General features: G+C 34.7%; 2 long non-coding RNA genes across 2 annotated transcripts; both read left to right on the plus strand.

The window, feature by feature from the left end:
• Positions 1–509: 509 nt before the first annotated feature.
• Positions 510–910, plus strand: LOC124455191. The gene is made up of 2 exons (XR_006951756.1): positions 510–599; positions 817–910. It is a non-coding gene; the product is annotated as an uncharacterized LOC124455191 (long non-coding RNA).
• Positions 911–9172: 8262 nt separating this feature from the next.
• LOC124455194 lies at positions 9173–9669 on the plus strand. Its single transcript, XR_006951759.1, has 3 exons — positions 9173–9242; positions 9333–9424; positions 9574–9669. It is a non-coding gene; the product is annotated as an uncharacterized LOC124455194 (long non-coding RNA).
• The last annotated feature ends 4000 nt before the right edge of the window (positions 9670–13669 follow it).

Raw genomic sequence — 13669 nt, forward strand, 5'->3', positions numbered from 1 at the left:
CAAATTCCTAAATGATTCTCCGTCCTTTCCATTAAAAGACATTGTACTTAGCTTGCCCGGGTACCAAGTTATAATCAAATCTAGATCGCTGCTAACAAACTTTTTTGATTTACCTCCGGGCGATTTCCAAATGCCCACCAATCCGACGGTGTTTTCGACAAAATTTCGCAAAGATGTCAGGTCACCTGTCCACTTTAATCGTTGACCATCAAACATCAAAAGGGCTTCTTCTTTTATTAATTTAATCGCATGTATATCTGTTATATCTCGTATGATTCGGCTTATTTCGAGCCATATTGTTCGAGAACCAATAATTATATTTATGATTTCACAACTGTTTTGTCAGTGATGTTTATGGTTCAACCCTTATTCAGTTAATAATGATATTCATAAATGGTTCAATTCCTGAACATACCCAATATTGTGTTCACATTTAATTTGTTTGTTGTAGACAATCATGTAATTCGACTCCTTACATTTTTTTTAGGTTCAATCTAAAGTAAATCTTAAAGTATGACAGTTGGCACAAAGAATTGCTGAGCAAGTTTGGATCCATGCTTGGCACGAATATGAATGATTTTTATGGAACAATTACCAAGGTTTGTACAATTATCTCTAGGAAAGTTTATTATAGACTATACACAGGTTGAATTCTTTGATAAATTATTGTATTGTAAATATTGCTTTATTTTTGATCAACTATATAAACCTTATTCATTGTTGACGTCCCTAGCAGTTAGCTTTCTGAAATCAGTTCTGAAAAAGATCGTCTTTTTTTCGCAGAGAATGAAATAAAATTGCGTTTCATCTTCATAGAGTCGTACAGATTTGGAACAACATTCTGTTGAAGTATCATCAACATCAGATACCGTCAGCTTTATTACTTTTGTTCAATCTTTAAAACATAAACTGAAAAGTGGGAAAAAGTTATGGAGGCAAGTGGATCTTGTTATTTTATCTTTTGTTTAGATAATTTCTGGTTAATGAACTGTTCCACCCTATTATCTTGTGAAGTCCACCCCTGTTATCTTGTGAAGTCCACCCCTTTTATCTTCTTTCATAAATAAAGTTGTTTAAAACATTTATTTTCTCTTATCCATTCTAACCATCTCAACAAGTTATGACTTTCTGACTTCATTTCCATGCCACACAAGTGCTTACTTATTCACTCTTAATATTTATTTATATCATGGTAGGTTTACAAAAACGGTCAGCTCATTCTGGAAAAAGATCCAGTTTCCATCACAATGGTTGTACTACGACAACGTAGAGGGCGAATGGGGAGCATTCAATGATATCTTTAATCGTAAAGATATATCTATTCAAAAAGAGGTAAAATATGCAATATACTTTTATGGTTATTTAAAATACATTATTTTTTTGACATTGAAGAACAATATGGTGTATTGTATTTGTTGACGATGACGCGATTCTCTTTGCCAAAGGTGTCAATGTTGCAAGTGAAGATCATTGCTGAAGATCAAGCTGTTGAAGAAAGAAGAACAGAATTCCTGAATGACTGGGATAAAGGCAAACCTATTGAAGGTAGTACTCGACCGGATGCTGCTCTCAAATCTCTTGCTGTTTACGAGGGAAAGCTCAATCGATTGAAAGATGATAGAAGTAATGTTGCAAAAGCTAAGGAAGCCTTAGAGTTAATGGAACAAGGTATGGTTTGTTTTTTTGTGTATTTATAGCATGCCAGAGAAAGTCGTTGAACTTTCTCACTGCATATACTGTCAATAATTAATTCAACGCTGTTGTGGTGCTCAGACTTGGTGAGTAGGTTCAATTGCAAAGTTTGTATTTTATCAGTTTATATCATCTTTGCACTGTATTGTTCCTACTATATCCTCATTATCCTACATTATGAAGTGTGTCATATTTCTACCGTATTCTTACCTAATATATCTTGCATGACCAAGTCGTAAAAATGCGTAATGTAAAGGTTTCATCGATGTCACTACAAAGAGGTGTCATTACAATAGTGTTGTTTAACATCAGGTGCTACAATGATCAGCGATGATCGTGTCCAGGTTTCATTGGAAGAGTTGCAAGATCTTAAAGGAGTTTGGAACGAGTTGTTGAAGATTTGGGAGAAGATTGATGAAATGAAAGAGCAACCTTGGTTGTCAGTACAACCGCGCAAGGTAGATCACTTGCAATATAATATGATTTGAATTTAATGATAATGATTGACTTTGCAGTTGTGGTAATGTTGTGCTTTTATGACTTTAACGTTTCTACTTCAAATATACGTTTGTATTATTCATATGTAGATATGTAGATGTTTAATGTATGTTTAAAGTACGTATGCTTTTTCATTTAAATTTAGATACGTCAATCTCTTGATGCTTTGTTGAATCAACTAAAGAATTCCCTACTGTCTTAAACAGTATTCATATTATGAATACGTACAGAAACTACTCAAAGGTTACGTGAAGGTATGAGGATTATCTTGTTGTTGAATAACATACATCTCGCTGCTTCGCTTGACATGTTTCACATTCGACCTAACATCTTTTAAGGCAAATGTTGTTGAACATACATCTCGCTGCTTCGCTTGACATGTTTCACATTCGACCTAACATCTTTTAAGGAAAATGTTGTTGAATAACATACATCTCGTTGCTTCGCTTGACATGTTTCACATTCGACCTAACATCTTTTAAGGCAAATGTTGTTGAATAACATACATCTCTTGCTGCTTCGACATGTTTCACACTCGACCTAACATCTTTTAAGGCAAATGTTCACATTGTTGAGTTAAATCCAAGTCCTCAAGGAACGTCATTGGAAACATTTGATGAAACAACTTCGTGTAAAATGGATTATCAATGATCTAACAAGTTTTCACTTTTTTAAATATACTTTTCTTGCAAGCAATGGACGATGGCTGACCCTCGGAGAGAGAAGAACTCGAGAATTTAATCGAGGAATGGAATGTGACAAGATTAGATATGTTTGCTATCAAAAAACCCGATGCGGTCAGTAATTTATTTTCATGCTTGATACATTTATTGAGGGGCGGAATTTAAAAATTCATGTAACAATCATCTTTATTCTACATCTTTATTCGTTATTACAACCTTGATTTCTCTGGCAATATGCGTTTTACTTTCAGGAAACTCATGGAAAGACACAAAGTATCGACTAAAGTTCTCCGAGTGAAGAGTTCAGACACAACGGACGAAGTTATGAAGGTTTTAGTATCGAAATTTCATCCTGACATGAAGATGTTGACGGTTCCGAACTATTCACTACGGTGTCTGAAACTGGAGCAGGTACGTTTCAAAGAAACAGTGACCCTCGCTGTGTTAAACTTGGGAGTATTTATTTTAATGGCTACGTATTTGAAGCGAGTAGTGCTCAACAGAGTCGATATTGTCATAATATTGTAGGGTTTTTTTGAGTTTAAACAACGTCGCTTCTTGTAAGGTATACTGGCAGTCATGGCCTACTTAAATTACACTACTGTGAAGGTACCACAGGATTCATCCTGACATTCATCCTGACATTCATCCTTACATTCACCACAGGATTCACCACAACATTCAAAATTAGCATAAAGTGTGAAGTTGACACCACATTCATTTTAATGTTATTAAATAACATCAGTTTCAGAAACAAAATAGAAAAAAACCGTATTTTTTGCTACAAAAAAGCAAAAGATGCACACGTGTTTGGTGCCGTTGTAAAGACCAAGTTATTTAGACAAGGATTATACTATTTTTATTTTGGTCGAAAGTCTTGGAGCAAATCTACAGCCTTTTAAAGACTACTTCCGCTTTTGTCTCTTTACGTTAAATAATTGCGCGATGTTTACAATGCATAAATGTTGACATCTAAAAAGGCCTAATTTTCAAGAAATAAACACGCTGGAAAATACTTGTGTTTGGTAACATCCGAAAGTACGTTTTCTGAGGATTACAAATATGGTTTTATTATCTTGGTCCAAATTCGTGGAGCGAATCTACAGCCGTGCAAAGTCGACTGTGAAGTTACCACAGGATTCAAGATAGTACGGTTTTATACGGTAAACACGCTACAATTTACTTGTGTTTAGTATCGTCTTAAAGAGCGTGTTCTGAGGATTACAAATATGGTTTTATTATCTTGGTCCAAATTCGTGAAGCGGTTCTACAGCTTGGAAAGGTAGAGCATTTTGCGTTAATTAATAGGCAAGTTGTCATGTTGCATTATTTCACTAACGTCTAAATATGCCGGGTGTTGGACTAGTTAACACGCTGCAATATACTCGTATTTGGTATCAGATTAAAGATCTTGCTATGAGGATTACAAATATGGTTTTATTATTGTGTCCAAATTCAGAAGCGGTTCTACAGCTTTGGAAAGGTAGAGCATTTTGCGTTAATTAATATTCGCGGTACTTAACTGACATGTTTATATATATCTAATTTTCATGAAGTTAACACGCTACAATTTACTTGTGTTTAGTATCGTCTTAAAGATCTTGTTCTGAGGATTACAAATATGGTTTTATTATCTTGGTCCAAATTCGTGAAGCGGTTCTACAGCTTTGGAAAGGTAGAGCATTTTGCGTTAATTAATAGGCAAGTTGTCATGTTGCATTATTTCACTAACGTCTAAATATGCCGGGTGTTGAACTAGTTAACACGCTGCAATATACTGTATTTGGTATCAGATTAAAGATTCTTGCAATGAGTTTTATTATTGTGGCTTAATATTCCAGGAGCGAATCACAGCTTGAGAAATGTGGAGACGTTTTGCGTTAATTAATATTCGCGGTACTTAACTGACATGTTTATATATATCTAATTTTCATGAAGTTAACACGCTACAATTTACTTGTGTTTAGTATCGTCTTAAAGATCTTGTTCTGAGGATTACAAATATGGTTTTATTATCTTGGTCCAAATTCGTGAAGCGGTTCTACAGCTTTGGAAAGGTAGAGCATTTTTGCGTTAATTAATAGGCAAGTTGTCATGTTGCATTATTTCACTAACGTCTAAATATGCCGGGTGTTGAACTAGTTAACACGCTGCAATATACTCTCGTATTTGGTATCAGATTAAAGATCTTGCTATGAGGATTACAAATATGTCTTTATTATTGTGGCCGACATTCCAGGAGCGAATCTACAGCTTGAGAAATGTGGAGACGTTTTGCGTTACTTAATATTCGTGGTACTTAACTGACGTGTTTATATATATCTAATTTTCATGAAGTTAACACGCTACAATTTACTTGTGTTTAGTATCGTCTTAAAGATCTTGTCTGAGGATTACAAATATGGTTTTATTATCTTGGTCCAAATTCGTGAAGCGGTTCTACAGCTTTGGAAAGGTAGAGCATTTTGCGTTAATTAATATTCGCGGTACTTCTGACTGTTATATATATATTTTCATGAAGTTAACACGCTACAATTTACTTGTGTTTAGTATCGTCTTAAAGATCTTGTTCTGAGGATTACAAATATGGTTTTATTATCTTGGTCCAAATTCGTAGCGGTTCTACAGCTTTGGAAAGGTAGAGCATTTTGCGTTAATTAATAGGCAAGTTGTCATGTTGCATTATTTCACTAACGTCTAAATATGCCGGGTGTTGAACTAGTTAACACGCTGCAATATACTCGTATTTGGTATCAGATTAAAGATCTTGCTATGAGGATTACAAATATGGTATTATTATGGCCGACATTCCAGGAGCGAATCTACAGCTTGAGAAATGTGGAGACGTTTTGTTACTTAATATTCGCGGTACTTAACTGACGTTTATATATATCTAATTTTCATGAAGTTAACACGCTACAATTTACTTGTGTTTAGTATCGTCTTAAAGATCTTGTTCTGAGAATTACAAATATGGTTTTATTATCTTGGTCCAAATTCGTGAAGCGGTTCTACAGCTTTGGAAAGGTGGAGCATTTTGCGTTAATTAATAGGCAAGTTGTCATGTTGCATTATTTCATCACTAACTCTAAATATGCCGGTGTTGAACTAGTTAACACGCTGCAATATACTCGTATTGGTATCAGATTAAAGATCTTGCCATGAGGATTACAAATATGTCTTTATTATTGTGGCCGACATTCCAGGAGCGAATCTACAGCTTGAGAAATGTGGAGACGTTTTGCGTTAATTAATATTCGCGGTACTTAACTGACATGTTTATATATATCTAATTTTCATGAAGTTAACACGCTACAATTTACTTGTGTTTAGTATCGTCTTAAAGATCTTGTTCTGAGGATTACAAATATGGTTTTATTATCTTGGTCCAAATTCATGAAGCGGTTCTACAGCTTTGGAAAGGTAGAGCATTTTTGCGTTGATTAATAGGCAAGTTGTCATGTTGCATTATTTCACTAACGTCTAAATATGCCGGGTGTTGAACTAGTTAACACGCTGCAATATACCCGTATTTGGTATCAGATTAAAGATCTTGCTATGAGGATTACAAATATGTCTTTATTATTGTGGCCGACATTCCAGGAGCGAATCTTCAGCTTGAGAAATGTGGAGACGTTTTGCGTTACTTAATATCTGCGGTACTTAACTGACATGTTTATATATATCTAATTTCTGAAGTTAACACGCTACAATTTACTTGTGTTTAGTATCGTCTTAAAGATCTTGTTCTGAGGATTACAAATATGGTTTTATTATCTTGGTCCAAATTCGTGAAGCGGTTCTACAGCTTTGGAAAGGTGGAGCATTTTGCGTTAATTAATAGGCAAGTTGTCATGTTGCATTATTTCACTAACGTCTAAATATGCCGGGTGTTGAACTAGTTAACACGCTGCAATATACTCGTATTTGGTATCAGATTAAAGATCTTGCTATGAGGATTACAAATATGTCTTTATTATTGTGGCCGACATTCCAGGAGCGAATCTACAGCTTGAGAAATGGAGACGTTTTGCGTTACTTAATATTCGCGGTACTTAACTGACATGTATATATCTAATTTTCATGAAGTTAACAACTTCATCTTGTGTTTAGTATCGTCTTAAAGATCTTGTTCTGAGGATTACAAATATGGTTTTATTATCTTGGTCCAAATTCGTGAAGCGGTTCTACAGCTTGGAAAGGTGGAGCATTTTTTGCGTTAATTAATAGGCAAGTTGTCATGTTGCATTATTTCACTAACGTCTAAATATGCCGGTGTTGAACTAGTTAACACGCTGCAATATACTCGTATTTGTATCAGATTAAAGATCTTGTATGAGGATTACAAATATGGTTTTATTATTGTGGTCCAAATTTGTGAAGCGGTTCTACAGCTTTGGAAAGGTGGAGCATTTTGCGTTAATTAATAGGCAAGTCATCGTTGCATTATTTCACTAACGTCTAAATATGCCGGGTGTTGAACTAGTTAACACGCTGCAATATACTGTATTTGTATCAGATTAAAAGATCTTGCCATGAGGATTACAAATATGTCTTTATTATTGTGGCCGACATTCCAGGAGCGAATCTACAGCTTGCAAATGAGACGTTTTGCGTTAATTAATATTCGCGGTACTTAACTGACATGTTTATATATATCTAATTTCATGAAGTTAACATGCTACAATTTTACTTGTGTTTAGTATCGTCTTAAAGATCTTGTTCTGAGGATTACAAATATGGTTTTATTATCTTGGTCCAAATTCGTGAAGCGGTTCTACAGCTCAGGTAGAGCATTGTTATTTACGAGTTGTCATGTTGCATTATTTCACTAACGTCTAATATGCCGGGTGTTGAACTAGTTAACACGCTGCAATATACCTGTATTTGGTATCAGATTAAAGATCTTGCTATGAGGATTACAAATATGTCTTTATTATGTGGCAACATTTCCATGTTAAATCACAGCTTCGAGAAATGTGGAGACGTTTTGTTACTTAATATTCGCGGTACTTAACTGACGTGTTTATATATATCTAATTTTCATGAAGTTAACACGCTACAATTCTACTTGTGTTTAGTATCGTCTTTAAAAGATCTTGTTCTGAGGATTACAAATATGGTTTTATTTACTTAACCAAATTCGTGAAGCGGTTCTACAGCTTTGGAAAGGTGATACTTTTTGCGTTAATTAATAGGCAAGTTGTCATGTTGCATTATTTCACTAACGTCTAAAACTCTAAATATGCCGGGTGTTGAACTAGTTTACGCTGCAATATACTCATTTGGTATCAGATTAAAGATCTTGCTGCGATATTTACAAATATACCCTTTTTATTGTGGCCGACATTCCAGGAGCCGTGAATCTACAGTTTGAGAAATGTGGAGACGTTTTGGTGCTACTTAATATTCGCGGTACTTAACTGACGTGTTTATATATATCTAATTTTCATGAAGTAATACGCTAAAATTACTGTGTTTAGTATCGAAAGATTCAAACTGAGGATTTACAAAATGGTTTTATTATCTTGGTCCAAATTCGTGAAGCGGTTCTACAGCTTTGGAAAGGTGGAGCATTTTGCGTTAATTAATAGGCAAGTTGTCATGTTGCATTATTTCACTAACGTCTAAAACTCTAAATATGCCGGGTGTTGAACTAGTTAACACGCTGCAACATACTCTGTATTTGGTATCATAGATTAAAGATCTTGCCATGAGGATTACAAATATGTCTTTATTATTGTGCATGACATTCCAGGAGCAATCTGCTTGAGAAATGTAATGCCATTAATATTCGCGGGTACTTAACTGACATGTTTATATATCTAATTTTCATGAAGTAACACGCTACAATTTACTTGTGTTTTAGTATCGTCTTAAAGATCTTGTTCTGAGGGATTACAAATATGGTTTTATTATTTGGTCCAAATTCGTGAAGCGGTTCTAGCTTGGAAAGGTAGAGCATTTTTTGCGCTGGGATTAATAGGCAAGTTGTCATGTTGCATTATTTCTACCAATGCCTAGGGTGCCAAGGAACTAGTTTACCACGCTGCAATATACTGGGTATTTGGTATCAGATTAAAGATCTTGCCATGAGGATTACAAATATGTTCCTTTATTATTGTGGCCGACTTTCCAGGAGCGAATCTACAGCTTGAGTAACTGCTAGAGCGAATCTACAGCTTGAATTAAGTTTCATGTTTGTAAACATAAGCAGAGACAAATATTTCTATACTGCTACAGGGTCTAAGGGAGGAAACAAATGGCCAGCCTGAATTAAAAATTTTTGGTCCAAAGCCAGAACAACCATCTTTTTGGCCATGTTACACATACCGTTTTGTTCACCATCAGCAAGAAAGATTCAACTAGGTTTAATTAATGATTTAATTTATGTCCTTTATTTTTATTCATTTATTTATGTTTTCTAAACCATGTTTAAAATTATCTGCAAATTCGCAGATGGTAAACAACGATAAGAAATTTTCAGGAAAGTTCTCAACAAGGCAGAACTAACCGAAATCGTCCCATCCTATTGGAATTACATTACAGACGTAAGATAATAATTTCTGAATAATCAAATGTAAAATGTAAAAAAAGAAAATAAATTGTCCTAAAAAGAATACACAATTGTATTTTTACGATACGCTCTCCACACTTTATGCAATTATTACACATCCTATTAATAAATTGATGTGTACAGTTTAATGAACAAAACATCGAAGAAGAGTACCAGGACATGGAAAAAGAAACTGAAATAGAGGAAATAAACGAGGAGAAAGCAGACGAGTTCAAACAAGATATCGACGAAGAAGAAATTCAAGATGAAGATATGGACTACGAGCACAACACAGATAAATACTTAAAGAAGAAGGAAACGAAGAAGAATGAAAGCAATCAGAGAACATTTCATGATGCAGAAAGCAATGAGATTATTATTTAGATATTCTTTTCACTATCAAATCTTATGCAATTTCTAATGACCGAAAGTAGACTTAAATATCAAAGATATGTATGAAAGGTTGAAATTTGAGTTAAGATCTATATGTATCAAGATAAACAATACGCAATATAGTAATTTTACTCTCTGGAAGACTTTTGCAAAGTGTTTTTATACAGTGGATCTTTTTAGGGGAAAAATATGTGGTATAGTTTCTGGATTCAGGCAAAATTTCTGTGAAATTGTGAAATTTCAGGAATTGTTGTAATCCGCCGAAAGTCATCATCAACCTATAACTCATGCATTAAGGTTCAACATTTAAAGTTTATACCTTAAATATTTTTAAAACATTTTACTCTTGTGATTACGTATTTATTTTATAGATCGAGTAAGATGGAAGCGATGGTTTATCAAAGGATGTTGCCGTGTTATTTTGAGGCGCTTTAGTACGGATCCTGACAGGTTGAAACTTACCGGAATTTCCACTGTAACATCATTTAGCACTAGAGGTGACTTTGCTCCACCCTAAAAATTAAATTTAATAATACATCATTTCATAGATTTATCCCACAATTCAAATGAACTGAGATTTGATTTTTATTAGAGCGCACCAGGCAAACGAATAAGGAAACTGCAGGCAAGAAAATTGTGTCTGAAATTCATAATTTCCTGAAGTTTATTATACCAACCTAATTAATCGCCGTACACACCACTAATTCTACGGTTTTAAATTGAATAAAGTGATTATAAGTTTAATTTTGATACAACATGCCGTTCTGATCTGATAAGCTCAATTCAACTTTTCAGATGTTGGATTGTGAAAGATACACACTTCTTGCGTGTATTTGCTGAAAATAGTAATGTTGATGTGGTGTCCTGGTACGAGGTTTTTCAAATATATCTACCTTCTGTTTGCCAAGCTATGCAAGGAGTAGGCAGTGGCTTTTACTCTTTGTAAAATAAAGAAGGACCTGTTTGCATTCTTGAGCCAAAATGGGAAAAACGACAACTCGACACCTAACGCAGCATAAAAGTTTAATTACAGGTTTTTCCCAACATTTCGCCAAATAAAAAATCTGAGTGATTCTAAACTTTATTCCATACGTATGCATTAAGATGTTTGTATTTCTTATTTTTTTCTCTAGGAGAACTTTAATGAGAAAATGAGGAGGTTTTGTTTTAAAATATATTTTAGACACGCATAAAGAAAAATAAGAACACTTCTTTTATTCTTGATAATGTTTTTCATTTTGATTCCAGAGTTGCTTGTTTCTGGTGGTATAAGCATTTACAAAAGATTAAATTACCAAGATAATAGTTGGGTATGCGACACCATCGTAGACGTCCTGTCAAGGCACTACCCAAAATCTAGGTGTAGCTGAAATAAAGGACGAAAGTCACTCTAAATGCATATTAATGTCAAAACATTTACATTCTTATTTATAGGTACCACAAATTAGATAAAAAGAAACATTCGCATTTAGCAATTTTTTCAAAAGAAACTGTTAATAGATGGACCTCCGTATGTATTTTAAGTAGCAAATTTTTGGTAAAATATTCACAACTTTCAACATTATCAAACTATTCATAAATCGTGTAATGGAACATCGCTGTACTTCCTACTTTTAGAGGAGAGAAAGACCGCTGAGATTAATCAGACAAGCTTTCAAGAGAGCGAATACACCGAAGGTTCAAAGTAAAGTCAAAAGAACATATAATACAATGCAACAGCCGGGTGCAAGCTGTACACTTTGTGTTGATTTGTGTTATGAAATTTTATACAAGAAAACATATTGTACTTATAGCGATTATTATGTCAAGGCTTTTGCCGCTGACCAGAAGTTAATAGGCGCGTCCCTGATCATCGCCCGGGTTATAGCAAACCCCAATTGTAACCTAGCCATACTTTCCAACTCAGATATACTTCCATTTAATGCATTTTAGTCCCGTATCAAATGTGCGAACACTACATTGTATTTTTCACGCCCCATGTGGAAATCAACTGTATGTTGACAATGGCAAGCGTGTTAAAATAAAATTATCTATCTATCTGACTACTACCGCAATTGATAACTTAGTTTTGTATGAAAAACACATATATATTAAACCTTTATGATGGAGGAGCTAATTAATCAGATTGTATCGAGAAGATAGCTTTTTATGCCCTATCAAACTATGCTCAGTTATGGAAAAGTATGAGAAAGAGGGAAAATTATGTTTATGTGAAAGAAACATTTATGGTAAATGCCTTCTTAGGTATAGAAAACTTAAAACCTAAGATTTATATACTAATGCATTGGCATTTTTATGAATTACCATACAACCTAATAAGCTCAAAACCGCTAAAGCATCCTACCGGCCTATAATCTTTTGTTAAAATCCATCTTTTCGAATCGAGGGAGGCATCGTCAGTTTTGCTCTATATCTCCTCGCCATCCTTGGAGTCTGAGCTGGAATCTGAGCAAGAAGTAAGGGTATCGAATTTGAGTCTTAAAATATTCGCTATGAAAAAACAAGTAACAATCTTATTCTTACATTACTGGCATTTGGAACTTGCTGATTGACGCAGAAATAACAATTCCAATAAATAGGGTCTAAAAAAGTTACAAACGATTGGAAGATGCCTTAATAAAAGCAAATATACAATAAGAAAACATCAATCACATCATCACTGGTGAATAACCCATGCAACATTGGTCTATAAAACAGATCGCGATAAACATGAAAACAATGACTTAATACATTCAAAACGAAGCAAATACGCCTACCTGTTGGGGAATGTATGTATTTTGAGGCCAGTAGACTAACTCTGGCTGTACGAAGGAGCCCCTTCCTAACTGCCGGCCCGATGTTTATCTTTTGTTTTTAAATATATCACATCGATATTTTCAATAATTTTGACGGTCGATTTCGTCTCAAACGTGACGAAACCGTAACTGAAACAAAAAGTAGATGCAAAAATAAGGTTTCGCAACAATGACGATGGCTCATTAACATAAAACGTGGAGGTGTGTGTGTATTTTCGCAGCGCACTTGTCACGTTAAGGGCCAGGCATACCCATTGAGTTCTATAGTTCCATAGTTCTTTTATAGAACTCAATGTACTATACGGACGAATTCAATTCACACGAATTTAATTTACGTCCTTCGATAATAATGCGACAAAACTCAAGGCAAAGTATATATGTTGAATTTTTTGTCGAATTTAATTCATAAACTCCGTGCTGTCCCTCAGACTCCTATCTACAGCTCATGACGGAAAACAAGATGGCTCCTCCATCAGTTAAACAAATTAATTCCTTTGCTTACAATTTCAAACGTCGGTTGAGACAGCGACAAAGAAGATTTTTAAGTGTCTACGTTCTACCAGAAGCATATCCAGATAAGCCCATTACTACCACAGCCAAGTGTTAAAACAACTACTCACTTAAGTGAGTTTTCAAGCTTCGCGCCACCGAGAAACATTCGATGGTGGAGTAACATTTGGGAAAATTACTCGGATACGCTCTTTTAATCCGGTGCGCCGCCTTTAACTCTTACAGAAACATCTGGCATAAACTCGGCGTTATAGCGTTTTGACAGTCGAATAAAATTGCGATATTTGAATTCGCCGGAATTGAAATTCGTCCAAAGCGCAGGCCTAATTTGCAACTGTTTCTGACATGGCTTTAAAACAATCGTCAATGATGCCAAAAGGAAGCTTGCATATAGGCTTCTCCTTCAAATATTGTATCGGAATTTATGAAGCAAATTGGCTGCGTGCTGATCATGGTGCGAAAATAACTCATACTACAAGTGCATCACGAGAAGATCACAAACCCTTTGGATAGACCTGAATGGTTCAAAATTATTTTGTTTC

The sequence above is a fragment of the Xenia sp. Carnegie-2017 genome, unplaced genomic scaffold (genome assembly GCF_021976095.1).
Source record: "Xenia sp. Carnegie-2017 unplaced genomic scaffold, XeniaSp_v1 HiC_scaffold_30, whole genome shotgun sequence".
Lineage (NCBI taxonomy): Eukaryota > Metazoa > Cnidaria > Anthozoa > Malacalcyonacea > Xeniidae > Xenia > Xenia sp. Carnegie-2017.